Below are 25,039 nucleotides of genomic sequence, written 5' to 3' on the forward strand. Positions count from 1 at the left end.
GATCCAGAATCCTTTAATAGGAGAATGGTGAAATTTGATAAGTGCTTAGACCAAGTTCTAGAGGACATATGCATCCCTGGAACCAAGTGGATAACCAATACAAAAGGTGTCCCAAACCAACTCAAGAGAGGTGATCTCAAACCAATTGCTAGGGGTTGGCTGGACTTCATTGGGCATTCTATACTGCCCACCAGCAACTGCTCTGAAGTCACTGTCAAAAGAGCAGTGATGATCCACTGTATTATGCTGGGAAACGAAGTAGAGATTCATCATCTGATTTCTTGTGAGCTCGACACAATTACAAACAAGAACTCCACTGATGCCAAATTGGCTTACCCAAGCCTAATTTCTCTGCTATGTAAAGACGCTGGGGTGAAGATGGGAGTGGATGAGTATATCTCAGTTGAGCACCCAATCACCAAAAATTTAATAGAAGGACAAGTGCAGGATAACTCCATCAAAAGGAAGGCACAGAAGTTCCTCCCAGAAATCCCACAGATTGACTACTAGACCCGCTTAGAAGCATCTGTCACCAAATTACAAGAAGCTATGGATCAACTGAAAGAAGAACAGCAAGTTCAAAATAGCATGCTCTGCAAACTGCTGAAGGAACATGAGGAACAGAGGCATGAGCTACAGGAGCTGAAGCGTCAGAAGCTATCTCTTGAAGGACCGAGCACCCCACAGACTAAAGAAGCATCTATCTCCCAAAATAAAGGTTGTTGAGTCCTAACTCTGTGATAACCTTTTATCCATTTTAAGAGTACATGAGTATTAGTATTAGAGTCATTTATCTTTATGTCGTTAATTTCATTTCTTTTATTACTAATTGTCTGCTTCTATGCCTATTTTATATTATTTCTATTAAATAATAAATAAAGATTAGAGTCTATGCCTTATAGTTATGAATGCCCCATGAATCCATCACCTTTCTTAAATGAAAAATGCTTTTAATCACAAAAGAACAAGAAGTACATGATTTCGAATTCATCCTCGAAATTAGTTTAATTATTTTGATGTGGTGACAATACTTTTTGCTTCTCTGAATGAATGCTTGAACAGTGCATATATCTTTTGAATTTGCTGTTTATGAATGTTAAAATTGTTGGCTCTTGAAAGAATGATGAAAAAGGAGAATTGTTATTTGATAATCTGAAAAATAAAAAAAATTGATTCTTGAAGAAAGAAAAAGCAGTGAAAAGCTTGCGAAAAAAAATTTTGAAAGAAAAAGAAAAAGCAAGCAGAAAAAGCCAATAGCCCTTTAAACCAAAAGGTAAGGGTAATAAAAAAGATCCAAGACTTTGAGTATCAGTGGATAGGAGGGCCCACAGGAATAAAATCCTGGCCTAAGCGGCTAAACCGAGCTGTCCTTAACCATGTGCTTGTGGTGTGGAGGTGTCAAGTAAAAACTTGAGACTGAGCGGTTAAAGTCGTGGTCCAAAGCAAAAAGAGTGTGCTTAAGAGCTCTGGACATCTCTAATTGGGGACTCTAGCAAAGCTGAGTGACAATCTGAAAGGGTTCACCCAGTTATGTGTCTGTGGCATTTATGTATCCGGTGGTAATACTGGAAAACAAAATGCTTAGGGTCACAGCCAAGACTCATAAAGCAACTGTGTTCAAGAATCAACAATACTGAACTAGGAGAATCAATAACACTATCTAAAATTCTGAGTTCCTATAGATGCTAATCATTCTAAACTTCAAGGGATAAAGTGAGATGCCAAAACTGTTTAGAGGCAAAAAGCTACTAGTCCCGCTCATCTAATTGGAGCTAAGTTTCACTGATAATTGGGAATTTATAGTATATTCTCTTCTTTTTATCCTATTTGATTTTCAGTTGCTTGGGGACAAGCAACAATTTAAGTTTGGTGTTGTGATGAGCAGATAATTTATACGCTTTTTGGCATTGTTTTTAGGTAGTTTTTAGTATGTTTCAGTTAGTTTTTATTATATTTTTATTATTTTTTAAATAAAAATCACATTTATGGACTTTACTATGAGTTTGTGTGTTTTTCTGTGATTTCAGGTATTTTCTGGCTGAAATTGAGGGACCTGAGCAAAAATCTGATTTAGAGGCTGAAAAAGGACTGCAGATGTTGTTGGATTCTGACCTCCCTGCACTCGAAATGAATTTTTTGGAGCTACAGAAGCCCAATTGGCGCTCTCTTAATTGCGTTGGAAAGTAGACATCCAGGGCTTTCTAGAAATATATAATAGTCTATACTTTGCCCAAGTTATGACGACGCAAATTGGCGTTTAAAGCCAAGTTCTTATCCTATTCTGCCGTTAAACGCCAGAAACAGGTTGCAAACCAGAGTTAAATGCCAAAAACAGGCTATAACCTGGCGTTTAACTCCAAATAAAGTCTCTACACATGGAAGCTTCAATGCTCAGCCCAAGCACACACCAAGTGGGCCCCGGAAGTGGATTTCTGCACTATCTACCTTAGTTTACTCAATTTCTGTAAACCTAGGTCACTAGCTCAGTATAAAAACTAATTTTAGAGATCTATTTTGGGGATCATCATAATTTACAAGTTTCATATTGTATCTTCTACGGCATGAGTCTCTAAACCCCATGGTTGGGGGTGAGGAGCTCTGCTGTGTTTTGATGAATTAATGCAATTACCACTGTTTTCTATTCAATCACGCTTGTTTCCATTCTAAGATATTCATTCGCACTTCAACCTGATGAATGTGATAATCCATGACACTCATCATCATTCTCACCTATGAACGTCTGCCTGACAACCACCTCCGTTCTATCTGCAATAGCTTGAATGTGTATCTCTTGGGTTTCTAATCTAAGATTGGAACCTTCGTGGTATAGGCTAGAATTATTGGCGGCCATTCCTGAGATCCAGAAAGTCTAAACCTTGTCTGTGGTATTCCGAGTAGGATCTGAGAAGGGATGACTGTGACGAGCTTCAAACTCACGAATGCTGGGCGTAGTGACAGACGCAAAAGGATCAATGGATCCTATTCCAACATGAGTGAGAACGGACAGATGATTAGTCGTGCGGTGACAGCGCATTTGGACCATTTTTACTGAGAGGACGGATGGTAGCAATTGACAACGGTGATCCACCAACATACAGTTTGCCATGGAAGGAGACTAATGTGTGTGAAGAAGAAGACAGTAGGAAAGCAGAGATTCAGATGACAGAGCATCTCCAAAACCTCAACCTGTTCTCCATTACTGCATAACAAGTATTTGTTTCATGTTCTTTTACTTTTTACAATTAAATATGAGAATTATCGATATCCTCACTAACAGTTACAAGATAACCATAGTTTGCTTCAAGCCGACAATCTCCGTGGGATCGACCCTTACTCACGTAAGGTATTACTTGGATGACCCAGTGCACTTGCTGGTTAGTTGTGCGGAATTGCATAGTGTGATGTGATTTCGTGCACCAGTTTGGTAGTAATCCCATTTTTCTTTTTCTTACTGTAGGAATAGTTGACCCATGTCTTCCCACAAAAATATTGTTGAGATGTATACTAAGATCCCGGATGGCATGTTTGACTGGCTAGACTCCATTGTGTTGATGTGTGTTACTGTGGCTGACCCTGAGTACCGTGTGTGACTTAAGAGGCACCATAGAATTTGTAGTAATTAGGACCAGGAGAAAAATTATGAGTTGCTGTGACCTGACCCTAAGGAGAGGGTTTGTTTTCCTCCATTGACTCAAGGGGAACGTCCTTTTTTCTATGCTTATGACTACTTCTTCAGTCAATTGAATATTACTATTCTTTTTACCCCTTTTGAGACCGAGCTGTTGTGGTCCTACAATGTAGCTCCTTCTCAGCTTCATCCGAACTCATGGGGTTTCATAAAAATCTTCCAATTGTTGTGTCAGGAACTGGATATCCGACCTACCCAAACTCTCTTTCTTTATCTTTTTGTGTTGACGAAGCCTGGGGTAGCTAAGAAGAAAGCTTCTTGGAGGGATTTTAAGAATTACTATTTTAAGGTCCGAGCTGTGGAGGGAGCTCGGCCCTTCTTTTTGGATGAAAGTAATGAACCTGCCTTCCCTTTGTGCTGGCAAAAGAATGTGGTAGTGGCTAGGTATTCTTGGGAAAGTCTGGATGAAGCCGAACAGGCCTTTGTGCATGTGTTGGAGGAAAATTGGGGAGATCCTCCCCATCTTGACACAAAGAAGTTTCTAGGAGATCCTTCCCTTCTTTGGGCTGAATTGGGTAGTTGCCGACTTCTTTTTATCTTTTCTTTATTTGTTTGTTTGTTTGCCAATCTATCCCTTTCTTACTTGCAACTTGATTTTGTTGTTTTCCTATTTTAGAAATGGCGAAGTCGGTAGATTCCATGAAGGCCTATCGTCGGGCTAAGAAGGCGACTGCTGCTCAAAACATCTCGGCGAAGGCTTCTGGAGAAGGATCTACTCAAGTTCCTCCGAAGAAGCCGACCTTGGACACTTCTGGACCGAGGAAAATCATCCCGACTCCTCAGGTTCGTGTGGTTCCTTCTGCTCCTCTCCAGTCAACCTCTGGTGCTGCCTCTTCTCCTACTGCTGGTCCTCCTCCTGAAAAATAGAAGACTGTGGATCCTTATGACTTGGATACCCCTGATTTTGATGCTGTGGGGTTTGTTGATAATCAAATTGCTCCTTATGGTCGACTTCCAATGGATGATGTGTCCATCCTTCATCACTTGAATTTCATCACCAGTAACAGTATTCGGATGGCCCATATGGGTGCAGCCCTATTCCGTACCATTTAGGATCCCCAGTCCATGCAACTAAGGCTTTTATGAAGGATGCTAAATCGGATTTCGATAGAATAAAGGGGGTGAAGGATGAGCTTGATGCCAGGGTGATTAAGCTGGAGTTGGATTTGGAGAAGGAAAAGTCCCGAGCTACCAGGGCTGAGGCGGCTGCAAACTTGGCGGAGGAGATGGCGAAGAAACACAAGGAAAGTTATACCCGTACTTATGCCGAGCTATTGGAGTTGAAGGAGAGACTTGCTTCTGCCTATGCAGCTTACGCTGATCTCTAGGGTCATCTGGTAGATGCTATGACGGGTGCTTATGACAATTTAAAGGCACAGGTCCAAGTTCTAGCTCCTGAACTCGACCTGACTCTCTTCAGCTTGGATAACGTGGTAGAGGATGGCAAGATAGTGCCTGCCCCGGATGATGAAGATGACGGGCCTCCTCTTGCACCGCTAGCTAAAGCTTCTGTAGCCACGACTTTTTCAATTCCTTCTACTGAGGTCGACCATTCCGAACCTGATCCTGATTGTCAAATTCTTAATCGGGAGGATGGGACTGTGGATGCAACCCCCATGAAGATCACTCCTCCTCCTTCAGCCACCGATGCTACTACTGGGGAAACTTTGAACCCCTTATGATTTCTATGTTTTATCTGTACACCCCGATTTAGTTAGTTTGAACAATTTTGATAGCCTTGTCATGGAGTTGTGGCTTTTTGGGCAAAACTGTGTCCCTTTTAGCACACGCTTTTCGTTGGTCCGACTTTTCTTGTCGATCCTTCCTAAGTTATTTTTAGTAATCCATTTTTAGTGAGACCTCGTCAGGCCACTTTTTATGGATTTACTTTTTATAACTTTTTGCGTTGATTGGTTTGGTCCGACTTCTTCTTTGTCAGTCCTTCCTAAGTTATTTTTTAGTAGTCCATTTTTAGTCAGACCTCGTCAGGCCGCTTTTTATGGATTACTTTTTATAACTTCTTGCATTAATCTATTTTTATTGCTTTCACCTTGCCGACTTCTTTTTAATTGGGTGATGAACTTGGTTTTCATTCTGCCGACTTTGTCGTGATCGGGTGATGAATTTGGTATTCATCTTGCCGACCTTGTCATAATCGGGCGATGAATTCTTTGCACTCAGATTAATGCGTCTTGGTAGGAAAACTTTTTAAGGAATCTGAAAAACTTTATTCAAGTAGAAAATATAAAATAGACAAGAATATATACATATAGGTGCTTACCCTTCTAAGTCGGGCAATTTTGTAGATCTTGGCCTGGCGCCTTATTAAAAAACCTTTTCAGGAAAAAGAGTGCACCTTGACCTAAGATCTTTATCACTTTCTAACTATAGTACCTTCTTAGGTTACAGGCATGCCATGACCTTGGTAGCTCTCGCCCCTCGAGGTCGGACACCTTGTAGAGCCGTTTCCCAGTACCTCTATAAGTCGGTAAGGCCCTTTCCAGTTAGCTGCTAGCTTCCCTTCTCCTGATCGTCCTGCTCCGATGTCATTTCGGATTAGGATGAGATCGTTGATGGCGAAACTTCGTTGGATTACCTACTGTTTGTATATTGAAGCCATTCGACGCTTTAATGCTTCCTCGGATAGTAGGTCGAGTTCTTCCCTTTGATTTTGGGAGTTGATCTCTTTATTATAGAGGATCATTTTGGGGGATCCTTCCTCTATCTCCACTGGGATCATTGCCTCCATTCCGTAAGCAAGTCGGAAGGGTGATTCTCCTGTGGTGGAGTGCGGAGTTGTCTGATATGCCCATAGGACTTGTGGGAGCTCTTTGGCCCAAGCTCCCTTTGCACCCTGTAGTCTCTGTTTTAACCCGGCTAGTATGACTTTGTTGGCAGCTTCTGCCTATCTATTAGCTTGTGGGTGTTCTATGGATGTGAATTGGTGCTTTATTTTCAAGTCAGCTACCAAGTTCCTGAAACCTGTATTAGTAAATTGAGTGCTATTATCTGTGGTGATAGAGTAAAGGACCCCAAACCTTGTAATAATGTTCCTGTATAGAAATTTGACTTCTTTGAGCGGTGGCATTGGCTAGGGGCTCTGTCTCAATCCATTTTGTGAAATAGTCTACCCCTACAATGAGAAACTTGACTTGTCCCGATCCTTGGGGAAAAGATCCTAAGAGGTCTAGACCCCATTTTGCGAATGGCCAGGGTGACGTTACACTAATGAGCTCTTCTGGTGGAGCGATGTGGAAGTTAGCATGCTTCTAACATGGTGGGCATGTCTTGACAAACTCTGTCGCTTCTTTGTGTAAGGTTGGCCAGAAAAATCCATCTCGGAGTACCTTTTTGGAAAGTGCTCGTGCTCCCAAATGGTTGCCACACATTAAGCCACTGTGTACTTCTTCCAGGACTTCCCTTGTATTGGAAGTCGGTACGCATTTTAGGAGGGGTGTTGAGATCCCTCTCCTATATAAGATGTCGCCCACCATAGTGTAGTACTGTGCTTCTTGTATCAACCTCTTTGCCTCCTTCTTAACTGTGGGGGAGTGTCTCTGTCTTGAGGTAGTTGATAATGGGGGTCATCCACCCTTGATCCTGACAAGATATGGTTAGGACCTTTTCTTCCTCTGTGATTGATGGGCTTTGCAATGTTTCCTGGATGAGGCTTCTGTTATTGCCCCCTGGTTTGGTGCTGGCTAGTTTTGAGAGTGCATCTGCCCGAGCATTCTGTTCTCGAGGTATATGTTGGACCTCATATTCCCCGATCTGTCCGAGCTGTTCTCTAGTTTTGTCGAGATATTTCTTCTTGGTAGGGTCCTTAGCTTGGTAGCTCCCTTCTATGTGTGAGGTAACTACTTGTGAATCACTGAAGATGGTGAGCTTTTGAACTCCTATCTCTTTAGCCAGCCTTAAACCAGCCAGTAATGCCTCATATTCAGCTTGATTATTTGAAGCAAGGAATTCGAACTTTAGTGAGAGTTCGATTTGGGTTCCCTGATCGCTTTCTATTATCACACCTGTGCCACTCTTGGTTTTGTTTGAAGAGCTGTCCACGTAGAGGTTCCATCTTGTGAAAGTTCCCAGGGTATTAGTGAACTCGATAATGAAGTCGGCCAGGTACTGTGATTTGATGACTGTACGGGCTTCATATTGAAGATCGAATTTGGACAACTCGATCGCCCATTGCAGGATTCTTCCCGCTAGGTCTGTCTTCTGTAGGATGCCTGTTATGGGCTGGTTGGTTCGAACCTTGATAGGGTGCGCCTGAAAGTACGGGCGAAGTTGTTGAGAAGTGAGTGTGAGTACGTAGGCAAACTTTTCTATCTTTTGATAGTTCAGTTCGGCCTCTTGTAAAGCTTTGATGATGAAGTAGATGGGTTACTGCTCACCCTCGTTTTCTCTGACAAGTGCTGAAGCGATCGCCCGATTTCCCACTGTGAGGAATAATATGATTACTTCTCCTTCCCGTGGTCGGGTAAGAACTGGTGGTTGCCCCAAGAATTTTTTGAAATCCTAGAAGGCTTGCTCACACTCTGTTGTCTACTCAAACCTCTTTTCTTTCCTTAATGTGGCATAAAAGGGAAGAGATCTGATGGCTGAGCCGGCTAGAAACCTGGACAGGGCTGCAAGTCTTCCATTGAGCTGTTGTACTTCTTTTACGCAAGTCGGGCTTTTCATGTCGAGTATAGCCTGACATTTATCTGGGTTTGCCTCGATTCCTCTTTGCGTGAGCATGAAGCCCAAGAATTTGCCAGCTTCTACCGCAAAGGTGCATTTTGCGAGATTAAGTCGCATTTTATGCTTTCTGATGGTGTCGAACACTTTGGTTAGGTCGGGCAACAAGGATGCCTCACTTTGTGTTTTTACCAGCATATCGTCTACGTAAACCTCCATTAATATCCCAATGTGGTCTGCAAAGACTTTGTTCATCAATCTTTGATAGGTAGCTCCTACGTTTTTGAGCCCAAATGGCATGACGATACAGCAGTAATTTGCTTTTGGGGTTAGGAACAAGGTCTTTTCTTGATCGGGTGGATACATCGGGATTTGATTGTATCCTGAATAAGCATCCATGAAGGAGAGGTACTTGTATCCAGAAGAGGCATCGACTAAAGTGTCTATATTTGGGAGTGGGTAGGGATCTTTTGGGCAGGCTTTATTGAGATCGGTGTAGTCAGTACACATCCGCCACTTCCCATTTGACGTTTTTACCAGGACAACGTTGGCTAGCAATAGTGGGTAAGTTACCTCCCTTATGAACCCTACTTCTAGTAAGGCTTGTACATGTTCTTCCACAGCTTGGGACTTTTTTGGTCCGAGCTTCCTACGCTTTTGCTGTACTGGACGAGACCCTAGATATACCGCCAGTTTGTGACACTTTAGCTTGGGATCTATGCCTGGCATGTCTGCGGCCTTCCATGCAAAGAGGTCGGCGTTATCCTTTAGGAGCTGTATCAGAGGCTCCTTTATGCCTCCCTTTAAGGTTGCCCCTATGTTTGATGTCTTATCTCGGGCATTGCCGATTTGGACTTCTTCAGTCTCGCGTTCTGGCTGTGGATGAAGTTCCTCGTGAGCTCAGACTCCCCTGAGCTCAATAGTGTTGACTTCCTCTCTTTTGGGATTGCCTTTAAGGTTTAGGCTTTTATTGTAACAGTGTCGTGCGATTTTTTGGTTCCCCTTTATCGTGGCGATCCCCTCTGGAGTTGGGAACTTCATGCAGAGATGTGGAGTCGAGACCACTGCAGCGAGCTAGTTCAGTGTTGTCCAACCTTTTAGGGCAATGTAAGCTGAGCTCACGTCGACTACGATGTAGTCTATGTTGAGTGTCCTTTACCGGATTCCTTTTCCAAAGGTTGTGTGTAACGAGATATATCCAAGTGGTTGAATTGGAGTGTTTCCTAGTCCGAACAAGCTATTCGGATATGCTCTGAGCTCTTTATCTTGCAAACCTAGTTTGTCAAAGCCGGATTTGAACAAGATATCTGCGGAGCTTCCTTGGTCTACCAACGTTCTATAGAGATTAGTGTTGGCCAGTATGATGGTAATGACCATGGGATTATAATGTCCCGGTATAATGTCTGTTGCATCTTCATGGGTGAAGGTAATGGTGGGGAGGTCGGATGACCTCTCCCCTTCCTCAACATGATATATCTCTTTAAGGTGTCTTTTACGAGATGATTTAGAGATCCCTTCGCCTACGAATCCTCCATTTATCATATGAACATGTCTCTCAGGAGTGTGAGGTGGTCGTTCAGCTTGTCTGACCTCTTCATCCCTTCTTCTTTTTCTTAGTTCATCTGCTTTGTTGGCTAAGTACCGATCTAGTCGCCCTTCTCTTTCCAATTTCTCTATGACATTCTTTAGGTCAAAGCACTTGTTAGTAGGATGTCCGTAGAATTGGTGGTATTCGCAGTACTCTGTCCGACTTTCCCCTCCTTTTTTGCTTTTAATTGGGCGAGGTGGTGGGATCTTCTCAGTGTTGCATATTTCTCGATAAACATCCACAAGAGACACCCGGAGAGGGGTGTAATTGTGGTATTTTCTAGGCTTCTCACCGGGTTGATCTTCTTTTTTATTGTACTCTTTATCCTTGTCCCTAGATGGGTAAGAGAATCCAGGTTTTGAGGTCTCTCCTAGTCGTGAGTTCTCCTCCATGTTAATGTATTTCTCTGCCCGTTCCTGTACCTCGTTTAAAGATGTGGGATGCTTTTTTGATATGGAGTGGCTAAAAAGTCCTTCTCACAGGCCATTGATGAGACCCATGATGGCTGCTTCTGTTGGAAAACTTTGTATGTCCAGACATGCTTTGTTGAATCATTCCATGTAGTTGTGAAGACTCTCCCGATCTCCCTGCTTGATCTATAATAGGCTCGGGGCATGTTTGGCTTTGTCCTTCTGGATGGAAAATCTGGCAAGAAATTTTTTGGCTAAGTCATCAAAAGTTGTGATGGATCTAGGAGGCAAACTGTTGAACCACTTAATTGCTGTCTTTATTAGGGTAGTCGGGAAGGCTTTACATCGAATAGCATCCGAAGCGTCGGTGAGTTACATTCTGCTTCTGAAATTGCTGATATGATGGCTTGGATCGGAGGTACCATCGTATGGGGTCATGTCGGGGGCTTTAAAATCCTTTGGGACTTTAGCTTTCATGATCTCTTTGGTGAAGGGATCTTGGTCCTTGTGGGAGCTGTCATCCTGACTGGACTGAACTCTTTTAGCTTTGAGATCAGTCTCGAGCTTTAGGAGCTTGTCTTCTAGCTCTCGGCGTCGTCTAGTTTCCCTCCGGAGGTCCCTCTCGGCTTTGCGCTGGTGTTCGGCTTCCTGTTCAAGCTGTTTAAGATGATCCTGCTGTTCTCGGAGGACATCTAAAATTTCCGTATTTGGAGAATGCTTGTCCCCGTTAGGTTGAGGTGTATCCTTTGGTGTGATATCCGTATTTTTATGCAGTGTTCTTTCTTCCAAACCGGAGTTGGGATCATTGTCAAGGTTGTCCGCCATGATGGTGGAATGACTTCTGTTTCGAGGGTTACCTGAAACTGTAGGTCGATCTCAGACGAGATCTTCTGTGCTAGCTGGCGCTGATGTGTCTGACTTGTGGGTGGCGGTCGGAGCCGCCGTGTCCGACTTATTGGACTTGTTAGTGATGTTGATCCTTCGTCACCGGAGGGTGGTGGTACCTGCAAGGGACTCCGATGCTTAAGTTAGCAAGGGTATTAAGCAGGTTTTTAGTAGAATCAGAGTATGAGTTATACCTAGGTGCTCCAGTGTATTTATAATGGTGTGGAGTGACCTTTTTGGAGATAAGATAGTTATCTTATCTTATCTTTGAGTGAAGTCATCTTATCTTTAGGAGGAACCGCCTTATCCTTCTAGGCTTTGGCTGCCTTTAGATTTGGGCCGTGTTCCTTTGTCTGGGCCTTCTTGGGCTTGTGTAGCGGTTTGGTCGACCTCTTTTATAATGAGGTCGAGTCATGCTGGTCAGAAGAGTTGAGTCGACTTGCCTTCAGTCAGCCCAAGTCGTACACCTCGACCCAGGACATGAACAGTGCCCCTGCCCGAGCTCGGTCTTTTTTGAGGTCGTGTTGTTGCTAAATTTCGACCCCTTTTTGGGAAAGTCGAGCTCGAGCATTTATTTTTGCTGAAGCTTCTTGAATGTGAAGCATTTTTTTTCTTTTACTCCCTTTGGTTGCAACGTGCGCGTTTTGTGTTTATATTCTTCTTGGGAACGTGCGAGGGTTCTTAATGCCCATTAACTCCTCTTTTTTGCCGTTTCCCTCTTTCGTATTTTGAACTTCCAAAAGACCTTGCATCAGTTTTCTTCTTCTCCTTTTATTTCTCTTCTCTGACCACTGGTGCTTCATTTTTTTGTTCGAAAGGTGATCATCCGCCGTGGCTTCGTCGTTGCTTTACTCTCTCAGCCTTTTATCGTCTCCTTCCTGCTACCGGTTGGTCTTTCTTCCTTTCTCTTTTCTTTTCCACGTCGTTCTTTTAATATCTGATTTTGAGGAAGTTTTGATTTTGCTCGGAGAAAGTTTGGATCTTTCTTCTTTTGTTGTGCCTGAATGCTGTTGTAATGTGAGTTCTTGGAGTTTCTTCGTCTTTTGTATGAACTTTTTTCACCTTTTTTGATGGTTGATGCTTTTAGGGCTTTGCATGTTATTTCTGTATTCTTTGATTTTGAAGTTTTTGGAATAATGACTTGTTTGATTCTTGAAAAAAGGTTATGTCTTTGATGATTTTCACTTGGCATGTTTTGATGTTGGTAGTTCCCTTTGCTGATAGACTGTAAAAAGATAGTATCTTTGATGACATTTTGTGATTAACTTTCTTTTTCGAAGTGTCGCTATTTGGAATCTTCTTTTACTTGTTTGAGAGATGTCGGGATGTAAGCTGTAGATTTTTCCTGAAACCTTTCTCTGTTACTACCTCCAAAGGATGCCCTTGGACTTTGGTTTGAGTCTTGGGGTTTCCTTTTGCTACTTTTTCTATTCTATATGCCTTAGATCGAGTTATATCCGTGTTTGCCCAAGCTATTTTGTTGATTTGCCCGAGCTGATGGATTAGTAACTGTCCATACCCTGGGTCGAGCTATCCGACCCGGAATGATCGGCAACAAAGCGACCGACCTCTTCAGGTCAGGCTATCCGACCTTTTCTCAACGAGGTCGGCCAGATCGACAGGAAAGCCCAATAAAGGGCCCAAATAGAGGAACACGACCCAAATCCAAAGGCCGTCCAAGCCTATAGAGATAAGGGCGGTTCCCTTAAAGATAAGCTGACCTCAAAGATAAAGATAAGATAAGATAACTAACTTATCTTATCTAGAAAGGTCACTCTACAACCACTATAAATACACTGGAGCACCCAGGTATAACTCATACTCTGATTCTACTAAAAACCTGCTTAATACCCGTGCTAACTTAAGCATCGGAGTCTCTTACAGGTATCCCCCACCCTCCAGTGGCCAAGGATCAGTAGTGCAGCAAGTCCAACAAGTCGGACACAACAGCTCCGGCCGCCACTAGCCAGCCGGACACGCCATCTCCGACCAGTACAGAAGATCTCATCCGAGATCGACCTCCAGTTTCAGGTAACCCCCGGAACATTGGCGCTGTTGCCAGGGACCCTGGAAGTCATCCCAACACCATGGCGGACGGCCATGACAACGACCACGATTCAGATCTGGAAAACAGAACACCGCACAAGAACGCGGACATTACGCTAAAGGATACTCCGGAATCCAATGGGGACAAAAACTCATCAAATCCGGGGGTAATAGAAGCACTTCAAGACCGCTTAAAGCAACTTGAAAAAGAAACCCAACAACAACGAGAGGTCGGAAAGGATCTACAAAGAGAGGTACGGCGGCGACGAGAATTGGAAGATAAACTCCTACAATTAGAAGCCGATCTCAAATCAAAAACCCCTCGGACCACTCCCAAGGAAAGTTCACACAAAGAGCAAGATCCATTCACTGGGGAAATCATGAAAACCAAAATCCCCAAAGACTTCAAACTCCCGGATATGATTTTGTATGATGGTACCACAAATCCCAACCATCATCTCAGTAATTTCAGAAGCAGAATGTACCTCACCGACACCTCAGACGTCGTTCGTTGTAAAGCTTTTCCAACAACTCTCACGAAGACAGCAATCAGATGGTTTGACAACCTACCTCCAAAGTCCATCTCAAACTTTTACGACCTGGCCAAAAAATTCCTAGCCAGATTCTCCATCCAAAAAGATAAGACCAAACACGCCCCCAGTTTACTAGGGATCAAGCAAGGAGATCGGGAGAGCCTCCGCAACTACATGGAAAGATTCAACAAAATATGCATGGACATACAAAGCTTGCCAACAGAGGCCGCCATCATGGGACTCATCATTGGCCTACGAGAAGGACCTTTTACCCAATCCATATCAAAGAAGTACCCTACCTCCTTAGACGAAGTGCAGGAGCAAGCAGAAAAATACATCAACATGAAAGAAAATGCTCGGTTAGGAGAAACCTCAAAATCCGGGGTCCCCTACCATGATAAAGACAAGGAATCCAAAAGGAAAGAAGATCGACAAGGAGAGAAAATCAAAAAATACCACAATTACACCCCTCTCAGGGCATCCCTAGTTGACGTATATAAAGAAGTCTGCCATACGGAGAAAATACCCCCAGCTCGACCACTCAAATGCAAAAGAGGAGGAGGAAACCGGAATGAATATTGCGAATATCATCGAGTGCGAGGGCACTCCACCAACGAGTGCTTCGATGTAAAAAAAATCATAGAAAAATTGGTGAGGGAAGGAAAACTAGATCGGTTTCTAGCCACCCAAGATGACGACCAAAGAAAGAGACGAAGGGACGAAGATATCGGACGAACCACACGATCACCTCGTACACCGGAAAGACACGTCCACATGATACACGGCGGATTTGCAGGGGGTGGAATCTCCAAGTCATCTCGCAAAAGATATCTCAAAGAAGTATATCATGTCGAGGGAAAGGAAGAAACACCCGACATCCCTGCAATCACATTCACTAAAGAGGACGCATCCGGTATCATCTCGGGACACGACGACCCCATGGTCATCACCATCATACTGGCAAACGCCAATCTGCACCGCACATTAATAGACCAAGGGAGCTTCGCCGACATCTTATTCAAAACTGCCTTCGACAAGCTCGGCCTAGAAGACAAGGAGCTTAAGGGATACCCGAATAGTCTGTTCGGACTGGGAGATACCCCGGTACAACCATTAGGATACGTATCACTACATACAACCTTCGGAAAAGGGAACCAATTCAGAACACTCAAAATAGACTACATTGTGGTCGACGTGAGTTCAGCATACAATGCTCTAATAGGTCGGACCACACTAAATCAACTCGAGGCAATAGTCTCGACTCCAATCTATGCATGAAATTCCCAACTACAGAGGGGATAGCCACTATAAAAGCATATCAAAAGATGGCACGCCGCTGTTATAACGAAAGTCTAAACCTCAAAGGCAGAGGAGAAGAATTCCACACAATTGAGCTTGGCAGAGTTCAGAGACGAGAAGAGCTCCGTCCGCAGCCAGAAGGTGAGATAGAGAAGGTTTAGATCGGAGACACCTCGGACAAAACGACTAATATCGGCACGATCCTGAGAGGAGACTCAAAAGAATTACTGGCACAATTCTTACGAGATAATGTCGATCTCTTCGCATGGAAAGCCGCAGACATGCCAGGCAAAGACCCCAAGCTAATATGCCACAAGTTGGCGTTCTATCCAGGATCTCGGCCGGTACAGCAAAGACGAAGAAAACTTGCGCCAGAGCAATCCCAAGCTATGGAAGAACAGGTACAAGCATTACTGGAGGTAGGATTCATAAGAGAGGTCAAGTATCCACTATGGCTAGCCGACGTCGTCTTGGTGAGAAAATCAAATGGGAAGTGGCGAATGTGCACCGATTACACCGATCTCAACAAAGCCTGCCCAAAAGATCCTTACCCACTCCCAAGTATCGACGCTCTGGTCGATGCTTCCTCTGGATATAGATACCTCTCGTTTATGGACGCATATTCGGGATACAACCAAATCCCCATGTATCTACCAGATCAAGAAAAGACCTCGTTTTTAACACCGAAAGCAAACTACTGCTACATTGTGATGCCTTTCGGTCTCAAAAATGCGGGAGCTACTTATCAAAGGCTAATGAATAAAGTCTTCTCATATCACATCGGGAAAATCATGGAAGTCTATGTGGACGACATGTTGATAAAGACACAAAGTGAAGAGACATTGTTATCCGACCTGGCTCAAGTGTTTGACACTATAAGGAAGCATGACATACGACTCAATCTCGCAAAATGCACCTTTGCAGTAGAAGCGGGCAAATTTTTAGGTTTCATGCTCACACAAAGAGGAATTAAAGCAAATCCGGATAAATGTCAAGCCATACTTAACATGAAAAGCCCAACCTGTGTCAAAGAAGTACAGCAACTCAACGGGAGATTGGCCCCCTATCTAACAAGCCTTCCAAGATTTCAAGGATTTCTTAGGACGGCCACCTATCCTATCTCGGCCACGAAAAGGAGAACCGCTCATATTATATCTCGCAGTAGAAAGTCGGGCAATAGTCTCAGCACTAGTCAGAGAAGATGAAAGTGGGCAACAACCCGTCTACTTCATTAGTAAAGCGCTACAGGGATCCGAGTTGAACTACCAGAAAATAGAAAAGTTTGCCTATACTGTCGTTCTAACATCTAGACGACTTCGCCCGTACTTCCAGGCTCCCACAATTAAGGTTCGAACTAACCAGCCCATAAAAGAAATATTGCAGAAAACAGATTTAGCAGGCAGAATTTTACAATGGGCAGTCGAGTTATCCGAGTTCGACCTCCAATATGAAGCTCGGACGGACATCAAATCACAGTATCTGGCCGACTTCATCGCAGAATTCACAGATGCCGCGAAAATCCCCACAGAATGGAATCTCTATGTAGACGGTTCTTCAAATAAGATTGGAAGCGACGCAGGTGTGATAATAGAAAGTAACCAAGGAACCCAAGTTGAGCTCTCCCTTAAATTCGGGTTGCCGTCCTCAAACAATCAGGTGGAATATGAAGCATTATTAGCTGGTTTGAAGCTGGCTAAAGAGGTTGGAGCTAAAAAACTCAACATTTACAGCGATTCACAAGTAGTCACCTCACAGATAACAGGGAGCTACCAAGCCAAAGATCTTACCATGAAAAAATATTTGGATAAAACCAAAGAACAGCTCGGACAACTCGGGGAATATAAGATCCGCCACATACCCCGCGAACAAAATACCCGAGCTGACGCACTCTCGAAACTAGCCAGCACCAAACCAGGAGGCAACAATAGAAGCCTCATCCAGGAAATGCTACAGAACCCGTCAATCTCAGAAGAGGAAAAAGTCCTAGCCGTAACAAGTCAGGACCAAGGATGGATGACCCCATAATTAACTACCTCAAAATAGAAACACTCCCCGCAGCAGAAAAGGAGGCAAAGAGGTTAAAAAAGGAGGCACAGTACTACACTATCATAAACAACATCCTGTACAAAAGAGGGATCTCAATATCATTACTAAAATATGTGCCGACCAACAACACAAAGGAAGTGCTAGAAGAAGTACACAGCGGCATTTGCGGCAATTATCTCGGAGTACGAGCTCTCGCCCAAAAAGTACTCCGGGCGGGATTTTGTTGGCCAACTCTACAGAAAGAAGCTACAAAATTTGTAAAGACATGCCCACCATGTCAGAAACATGCCAACTTTCACATCGCCCAGCCAGAAGAGCTCATCAGTGTAACTTCGCGTTGGCCGTTTGCAAAATGGGGACTTGATCTTCTCGGACCCTTCCCCTAGGAATCAGGACAAGTTAAATTCCTCATAGTAGGGGTAGACTATTTCACAAAATGGATCGAGGCAGAGCCCCTAGCCAACGCCACTGCTCAAAGAAGCCGGAAATTCCTATATAGAAACATTGTCACAAGGTTCGGGGTTCCACACTCCATCACCACAGACAATGGCACTCAATTCACAGATGCAGGCTTCAGAAAGTTAGTAGCCGACTTAAACATAAAGCACCAATACACCTCCGTGGAACATCCACAAGCCAATGGACAGGCTAAAGCTACCAACAAAGTCATATCGGCCGGGTTAAAACGGAGATTACAAGACACAAAGGGAGCTTGGGCAGAAGAGCTTCCACAAGTTCTATGGGCGTATCGAATGACGCCACACTCCACCACAAAGGAATCCCCCTTTCGGTTAGCATACGGAATAGAGGCAATGATTCTAGTACAGATTGAGGAAGGATCGCCTAGAGTGGTTCATTACAATGAGGGAGCAAATTCCCAACTTCAAAGGGAAGAGCTCGACCTACTACCTGAAATCCAAGAAAGAGCTCGGATCAGGAAAGAAGCACTAAAGCGTCGAATGGCTTCCAGATATAATCAAAGGGTAGTGCCGAGAAGTTTCGCAGAAAATGATCTCATCCTAATCCGAAATGATATTGGAACAACTTGACCAGGAGAAGAAAAGTTGGCAGCAAACTGGAAAGGACCCTACCGAGTCGTAGAAGTACTTGGGAAGGGCTACTACAGACTATCCGAACTCGATGGACAAGAGCTTCCCAGATCATGGCACGCCTGCAACCTAAGAAGGTACTACAGCTAGAAAAAGTAAAGATATCACTACTGGATGCACTCTTTTTCCTGAAAAGGTTTTTTAATGAGGCACCAAGTTGAGACTCAGACACTATTCGACTTAAAGGGATGAAAAATTCCCACATGTATATATTTGCACTTTCCTTTAAATAAAATATATTTTAGATATTCTACAAGTTTTCAAGACGCATTAATCTGAAGCATTCATCGTCCGAGTATAAAGCAACAGATTGGCATAAAGTGAAAAGCAACTTCACTGCATGATCACGATAAAGACAATCGTCCGATAAAGGTGAAAACGTGATTCACCTAAAAGACGATCTAAAGATAGCAACCACCTTCTACAAATCGGCAAAGATGAACACAGAATAATGTAAGAAGTTATCGAAAGTGATCCGAAAAAGAACCTGACGAGGTCTTATGGATTGCTAAATAATAACTTAAAGACTGGCTGACGTAAAAAAGTCGGACCAAGTCAACCCAAGTTACAAGTAAACCCTGGAAAGAGGTCTGGCTAACCCTATTAAAGAGGATTACTTTAACTTAGAAGGGCCCGACATAACAAAGTCAGCCAAAAATGAAAAAGTTATAGAAGTAATCCCTGAAAGAGATCTGATAAAGATCCAAGAAAGAGGATTACAAAATAAGTTAGAAGAGACCGACATAACGAAGTCGGTTTCCTACAATGAACAAGTTATAAAAGTAATCCCTGAAAGAGACCTGACAAAGGTCTAAAAAAGAGGATTACAAGAATAACTTAGAAGAGGATGACGTAAAGAAGTCGGCCTCCTACAAAACAAGTTATAAAAGTAATCCCTGAAAGAGACCTGACAAAGGTCCAAGAAAGAGGATTACAAAAATAACTTAGAAGAGGACGACATAAAGAAGTCGGCCTCCTACAAAACAAGTTATAAAAATCCCTGAAAGAGACCTGACAAAGGTCCAAGAAAGAGGATTACAAAAATAACTTAGAAGAGGACGACGTAAAGAAGTCGGCCTCCTACAAAACAAGTTACAAAAGTAATCCCTGAAAGAGACCTGACAAAGGGCCAAGAAAGAGGATTACAAAAATAACTTAGAAGAGAATGACGTAAAGAAGTCGGCCTCCTACAAAAACCAAGTTATAAAAGTAGTCCTTAAAAAGAGATCTGGTAAAGATTCAAAAAAGAGGACTACAAAAATAACTGGAAAGAGGACTAACGTAAAGAAATCGGTTATGAAAGTGCTAAAGATACAAGCAAAAGCGAGAAAACCGAAAAACAAGTTGGACCCTCACAGCCACAACCTCAAAGGATCCAAGCTACAAACAATAAGTACAAAGCAATCCAAAGAGGCCGAGCCGCAAGATTCCAACACTCTCAATAACCAGAAGAGATACCAAGTTAAATGCAAAAAAGCGTGATATAATCTACAAAAGTTAGAAAGCTTCAGAGGCCACCAAAATCTACCTCAAAAAGCTTGAAAGCTACCGTTGTTTTTCAAAATAAAAGTTGCTAGGCAAGCGACTAGAAAGTGTCAGCAGTTAACAAAACAATAAAGAGTTTAAAAGCCCACAAGCTAGGCCAGCTACATAAATGTTCAGAGAGAAATCAGCAAACATCGGGAGCCTTCTTGGTAGCATCATTAGGGGGAGAAGGAGGGCGAGTCTGAATAAGTACAGCATCCACAGTTCCATCCTCCCGGTTCAGAATTTGGCAATCTGGATCGGCTACAACCGGAGGAGCTGAAGAAGTCGACACTTTGGCAGAGGACACAGGGGGAGGTTCGACATCATCATCCTTGTCATCAGGGACAATCTTGCCATCCCTGACAACGTTATCCAGGCTGAAGAGGGTAAGGTCGGCCTCTGGAGCAATAACCCGAACTTGTTCTTTCAGGTTCTCGTAAGCAGCAGTCACACTGCCAACGAGATGACCCTGAAGCTTAGAGTAATCTTCCCGGGCACTCTCCAGCTCCCCCCTCAGATGCATCACCTCCCGATAAGACGTAACGTAGCTATCCTTATGCATTAGTGCCGTGTCCTCGGCCAGCCGCACAGAAGCTGCCAAAGCAAGAGAATTCCCCTTCTCGTTCTCCAAATCATTCTCCAACTTGGCAACCTTTACCTCAAGCTCCTCTTTAAGGCCCTTCATCCGATCGAACTCCTGCTTCGCCTCCTTCATAAACTCTTTGGTGGCATGGAGAGGAATATTCTGAGCAGTTCGGTACAAAGCAGTCCCCATATACGCCATTTTTACACTGTTTCGGGCCATAAATTCCAGATGGCGAAGGATAGACACATCGTCCATAGGAAGAGCACCGTAGGGACCGATTTGCTGATCCACGAATTCGATCGCATTGAAGTCGAGAGCATCAAAGTTGAAAGGCTCAGCCGTTTTTTGTTTCTTATTGGGAGGAGCGCTACAAGGAGCGGCAGAAGTTGGTGGAGGGTCAGCCAGACGAACTCGGGGAGTGGGAATCACCTTCCTCGCCCCAGGAGAACTCGGCATGGACGGCTTCACACGCACTTGGGAAGATCCCTCCCCGGCCGCCTTGGCCGAGATGTTTTTAGCAGCAGTCGCCTTTTGTGCTCTTTTAAAAGCCTTCATGGATTCATTATTCTTCATTGCCTCTGCAAATAAAACACAATAGTAAGAAATTAAGCTGCAAGTCGGAAAGGCATTTACAAGCAATATAAACAGATAATAAGGGGAAAATCAAGAACGAAAAAAAACCAGCTCAGTTTGAAGAAGAGAAGGATTGGTTAAAAATTTCTTTGTATCAAGATAGGGAGGTTGACCCCAGTGTTCTTCCAAGACGGTCACAAAAGCTCGCTCAGTTTCATCTAACATCTCCCACGTGTATTTGGAAACTCTCACATCTTTTTGCCATTCCAAGGGAAAGGCGGGCTCATCATTTTCATCCAAAAAAAAAGGGCCGAGCTCCTTCAACAGCTCGGACCTTGAAAAAGTAATTTTTAAAATCGCGAAACGATTCGTCAAACATGGAGAAGACCTTCTTCCCCTGGGAAGATCGAAAGGAGACCCAAGCTGCCTTCTTTTTGACTACTCCAGGCTTCGTGAAAACAAATAGATAGAATAAGAGAGATTGCGAGGCAGGAATACCGAAACCATCACACAACAATTGAAAAATTTTCATGAAACCCCAGGAATTAGGGTGAAGTTGAGAGGGAGCAACATTACAGGACCATAACAGGTTGGTCTCAAATTCAGTAAAAGGGAGGGTGATACCCAGCTGACCAAAGAAGAAGTCATAAGCATAGAAATAAGGGCGATCTCTAACAACCCGAGTAGAGAAACAAACTCTCTCTTCAGAAGAGGGAGGGACAAGCTCATAATTTTTTTCATCACCTGCACTACTACAGACCCTATGAAACTGCCTAAGCTACGCACAAAACTCGGAATCAACCAAAGAGACACACATAAGAACCATTGAGTCCACCCAATCAGCCATGCCCTCAGGATCCTGGGAAGACATCTCTACAACGTTATTGCGAGAAGACATGAGACCAACTAATCCTACAATAAGAAAAGAAGAATGGATTACTAAAAAGCATCTCAGACAAAGGGTGAAACAACTCAACTAAATATGATACAGAAGAACAAAAAGGAAAAGAAAACCCCAAGACTCAAACCAAAGTCCTGGGGCATCCTTAGGAGGCAGTAACAAAGCACCGTTTCAGGTAAAAACTACCGCTTACATTCTAGCATCTCTCAAACAAGAATAGAAGACCTCAAACAGCGAGCATTTTCATAGGAGAAAGACAGAACGCAAAAGGCACAGAAAGTCATCAAAACCACTATCTTCCTACAGTCTATCAGTAAAGAACAAGCATGCATCCCCAAACATCGAAGCATGACAAGTAGAAGTGTTAAAGATACTTCCTTTTTTAGGATCAAACAAAATTATCACTTAAAGCTTCGAAACCAAAAGCACTAGCAACAGGAAAAGCATGCAAAGAGGCAAAGAAACTATAGAACACACCACGATCAGGCATAAGCAAAGGCAGAAAGATCCAAACTTTCTCCAGCCAAAATCAAAACTTTCTCAAAATAAATGGCGTAAAGGAAGGAAGGAAGAAGAACCAAACCTGGAAAAATGGGAGAAAAGCTGCAAAAGAAAGCAGAAAAATGGAAAGCGAAATCCAGAATCACCCCTCTTCCACAAAAATAGCAACAAAGCAAGCGTCGTAGGAAGGAGCTATGGACTCAAAGCCAGAAACAGAAAGCAAGAGAGTAAAGGGAGAAGTTACGAAGAAAGAGTGAAGAAGAGAAACCGTTTCCTGAGTGTAAAGTTCAAAAATAAAGAAGTTAAGGGAAACGGGGCAATTAATGCCAAATTAAATGGGGCATTAAACCCTCGCACGTTCCCCATAACAAGGCGCTAATATAAAAGCGCGCGCTTTTAGAGGAAAACGTTCTACATTCAAAAAGTACTACAAGAAAAAAGGTCTATGGCCACGCTTTTTTCTTGCCACGCTTCAAAAGCGTGGCCAAAAGTGGTCAATGGCCACGCTTTTACGAGGGTGGCGATTGATTAGAGATTTGGCCACTTTTTTTTGCCACGCTTCAAAAGCGTGGTGAAAGGGTTCTATGGCCACGCTTTTGTATGGGTGGCAATTGAGATGAGATATGGCCACGTTTTTTTTTCTGCCACGCTTCAAAAACGTGGCCATAGATAGAAACAGGGACATTTTAAAAGCGTGGCGACAGAGTTTTGCTATAGTGACGTTTTAAAAGCGTGGCCGTTTCTTACCACTCTTTTGGCCACGCTTTTGAAGCGTGGCCAAAAGGTCCTCGTACAAAATAAAACGCTCCGTTTTACTTCCTCATTCAAAACGCTGCTTATCTCCTTCATCATTCAAAACCCCCTTTCTCTTCAAAGAACCCAGAAGGCCAGAACCCTAAAAGCTTCGAAGAACCCTAGTCCTCACCCTAGCACTCCGCGAAGAACCCCAGCCCTCCGAAGAACATCGCCGGGCTCGCGATGCCTCCGTCATCACTCTCTCTTCCGGCACTCCCACCATTGCTGCTACTTTGGCGGTGATTCTCTCTGGTGGTGACTCCCTCGTCGCACACCGTCCATCGCAAGCCCTCCGTCGCAAGTCTCTCTGGTGGTGTCTTCTAAGGGCAAGGGGTGGTTTTGGAGAGGGTTTAACACGTGTTGTGATTTTTTTGGGGATTTTAAACGTTTACGTGACGGCCGCGCTTAGCTTTGTACTTTCTTTCTCCTCTTCTTGGACTTTGTTGCGTTGCTTCGTTGATAAGGAAGTTGTTCCCGTTCTGGCTGTAGCTGTGGCTCGTTCTCTGCGTCTTTTGTCAACAGCGGAGGCTCGAGGCTGTGGCTCGTTCTCTGCGTTTTGTACTTTAATTAAGATTCATTAGTTTGTTACTGCGTAAATCAAGTTCATTAACCTTAAATCTTCGTACCTCTTCACCCACGAATGACCCTATACCATTTCTTGTTTTTTTCTTTCCTACACTTCTATCCTCGTTGGTGAATGGTATGGTGAACCGTTCAAGTAGTAACCGTCCTCACTGTCATCGTCGTCGAAAGAAACTTCCTCCTCCACCACGACGGAAGAAGAATGGTTTCTCTCGGTCACCTCTCATATTCATGAGTTTTGAGCTTTCTTAAGGATAGAATGGTGACTCTTTCTATTCTCTCCCTTTTTGTTTGGAACGGAAAGTCATAGTGCTGTAACTTTAACGACGGACAGGAGGAGTTTCCTTCGCCATTTCGACTAGTACAATGTGGTTTAGTTTTGGCAGGTTTAGGTATTAAACTATTTCTTGTTTATTTATAGATTTTGTCTAGTTTTAAACGTGTTAATTTTAGTCTTGGTTTATTCCTATTGTTTAGTCGTTATTAGTCTTGTACAAAGTTAATTTTAATCTTATTTATTTTTTGTTTGTTCCTCTTGTTTCGTTGTTATTAGTCTTGTACAAAATTAATTTAAGTCTTGTTTAGTCTGGGTTTGAACCTCTTGTTTAAGTCTTTTTTAGTGTGGTGTTTTAGAAGAGTTGTTATACTTCTTTTTAAGACCATAACTAGTCGAAGGTCTACCACAAACACAATCCCTTTTTAGACTTTTCCTTTTCTGTTACTTTATAACTTTGAAAACCCTTTAGATAGATAGAGTAATGTCGTATAAAAAGTTGAATCAAGTGTTGTAAATATAACAATCGAAGATTTTATCAAAGTAAACGAAGTTTATAATATCGTATCATACGTGAGATACAGTTTCATTTTAAAGTTATCGACGTGCGACCTATTTTCATTCAAGTTAGTCGTGTGACATCGCTATAGGGTAAGGTAGTAATGATGTGTACAATTTAGTGCTAAAACCCTAAAGTTACTTTCTTTATACGTTTCTTTCGTTGTTTGCAAACGCCTCTTCTTTGCCATGGACTACTTCTCCTCCGCCACCTCTACCACCTCCACCCCGGGCGTGGTCGCTTACTCCAGTAACTTACTCTCCACTAACCCTTACCACTCTTACTTCTGTTCTCTTCTCGCTCTCGATCCCGAACCCTAGCTCCTTACTCTCCTCGAGGCCTTGTTCACCTCTTGGGGAGAAGCGAGGGACTTAAATCCCGAGCTTAGAAGTAGCAAGAGCCTCTTATACCTAAATCCCAGGTCTCCGACGAGGCTCAGCTGGCTCACTTGAGTCTT

At 43.3% G+C, this 25,039-nt stretch overlaps 1 long non-coding RNA gene across 1 annotated transcript in view; it reads right to left on the reverse strand.

Moving 5' to 3' along the window:
* The window catches only part of LOC110270846, a 17,859-nt gene continuing 2,087 nt past the window's right edge, over window positions 9,268-25,039 (reverse strand). The window contains exons 2-3 of the long non-coding RNA XR_002360510.1: window positions 13,478-13,487; window positions 9,268-9,278 (exon numbers count right to left, since the gene is read on the reverse strand). This is a non-coding gene — a long non-coding RNA (uncharacterized LOC110270846). The remainder of the gene's footprint in view (window positions 9,279-13,477; window positions 13,488-25,039) is intronic.

This window comes from Arachis ipaensis, chromosome B01 (genome assembly GCF_000816755.2).
Source record: "Arachis ipaensis cultivar K30076 chromosome B01, Araip1.1, whole genome shotgun sequence".
Taxonomy (NCBI): domain Eukaryota; kingdom Viridiplantae; phylum Streptophyta; class Magnoliopsida; order Fabales; family Fabaceae; genus Arachis; species Arachis ipaensis.